A 2,402-nucleotide genomic window follows, 5' to 3' on the forward strand; every position below is an offset into this window, starting at 1 on the left:
ACCTCGTTGTTATCTAAATACAACCCTCGACCTCGTTGTTATCTAAATACAACCCTCGACCTCGTTGTTATCTAAATACAACCCTCGACCTCGTTGTTATCCAAATACAACCCTCGACCTCGTTGTTATCTAAATACAACCCTCGACCTCGTTGTTATCTAAATACAACCCTCGACCTCGTTGTTATCTAAATACAACCCTCGACCTCGTTGTTATCTAAATACAACCCTCGACCTCGTTGTTATCTAAATACAACCCTCGACCTCGTTGTTATCTAAATACAACCCTCGACCTCGTTGTTATCTAAATACAACCCTCGACCTCGTTGTTATCTAAATACAACCCTCGACCTCGTTGTTATCTACATACAACCCTCGACCTCGTTGTTATCTAAATACAACCCTCGACCTCGTTGTTATCTAAATACAACCCTCGACCTCGTTGTTATCTAAATACAACCCTCGACCTCGTTGTTATCTAAATACAACCCTCGACCTCGTTGTTATCCAAATACAACCCTCGACCTCGTTGTTATCTAAATACAACCCTCGACCTCGTTGTTATCTAAATACAACCCTCGACCTCGTTGTTATCTAAATACAACCCTCGACCTCGTTGTTATCTAAATACAACCCTCGACCTCGTTGTTATCTAAATACAACCCTCGACCTCGTTGTTATCTAATTACAACCCTCGACCTCGTTGTTATCCAAATACAACCCTCGACCTCGTTGTTATCTAAATACAACCCTCGACCTCGTTGTTATCTAAATACAACCCTCGACCTCGTTGTTATCTAAATACAACCCTCGACCTCGTTGTTATCTAAATACAACCCTCGACCTCGTTGTTATCCAAATACAACCCTCGACCTCGTTGTTATCTAAATAGAACCCTCGACCTCGTTGTTATCTAAATACAACCCTCGACCTCGTTGTTATCTAAATACAACCCTCGACCTCGTTGTTATCCAAATACAACCCTCGACCTCGTTGTTATCTAAATACAACCCTCGACCTCGTTGTTATCTAAATACAACCCTCGACCTCGTTGTTATCCAAATACAACCCTCGACCTCGTTGTTATCTAAATACAACCCTCGACCTCGTTGTTATCTAAATACAACCCTCGACCTCGTTGTTATCTAAATACAACCCTCGACCTCGTTGTTATCTAAATACAACCCTCGACCTCGTTGTTATCTAAATACAACCCTCGACCTCGTTGTTATCCAAATACAACCCTCGACCTCGTTGTTATCTAAATACAACCCTCGACCTCGTTGTTATCTAAATACAACCCTCGACCTCGTTGTTATCTAAATACAACCCTCGACCTCGTTGTTATCTAAATACAACCCTCGACCTCGTTGTTATCTAAATACAACCCTCGACCTCGTTGTTATCTAAATACAACCCTCGACCTCGTTGTTATCTAAATACAACCCTCGACCTCGTTGTTATCTAAATACAACCCTCGACCTCGTTGTTATCCAAATACAACCCTCGACCTCGTTGTTATCTAAATACAACCCTCGACCTCGTTGTTATCTAAATACAACCCTCGACCTCGTTGTTATCTAAATACAACCCTCGACCTCGTTGTTATCTAAATACAACCCTCGACCTCGTTGTTATCCAAATACAACCCTCGACCTCGTTGTTATCTAAATACAACCCTCGACCTCGTTGTTATCTAAATACAACCCTCGACCTCGTTGTTATCTAAATACAACCCTCGACCTCGTTGTTATCTAAATACAACCCTCGACCTCGTTGTTATCTAAATACAACCCTCGACCTCGTTGTTATCTAAATACAACCCTCGACCTCGTTGTTATCTAAATACAACCCTCGACCTCGTTATCTAAATACAACCCTCGACCTCGTTGTTATCTAAATACAACCCTCGACCTCGTTGTTATCTAAATACAACCCTCGACCTCGTTGTTATCTAAATACAACCCTCGACCTCGTTGTTATCCAAATACAACCCTCGACCTCGTTGTTATCTATATACAACCCTCGACCTCGTTGTTATCTAAATACAACCCTCGACCTCGTTGTTATCTAAATACAACCCTCGACCTCGTTGTTATCTAAATACAACCCTCGACCTCGTTGTTATCTAAATACAACCCTCGACCTCGTTGTTATCTAAATACAACCCTCGACCTCGTTGTTATCTAATTACAACCCTCGACCTCGTTGTTATCTAAATACAACTCTCGTCTTCTTTTCTATCTTCATATTCTACCTCAGCCAACTGTTACAAAACCTGCTTTCAACCCCACTGTCAACCATGATGTATTCTCCCTCGCCCTCTCTTCATCTTTTCTCGAACAACTCTCCTCAGACATTCCAGTTCTTGATCTACGTTCCAAGACTGTTATCACATCTGTA

The sequence above is a fragment of the Penaeus vannamei genome, chromosome 43, assembly GCF_042767895.1.
Source record: "Penaeus vannamei isolate JL-2024 chromosome 43, ASM4276789v1, whole genome shotgun sequence".
In the NCBI taxonomy this organism is placed as follows: domain Eukaryota; kingdom Metazoa; phylum Arthropoda; class Malacostraca; order Decapoda; family Penaeidae; genus Penaeus; species Penaeus vannamei.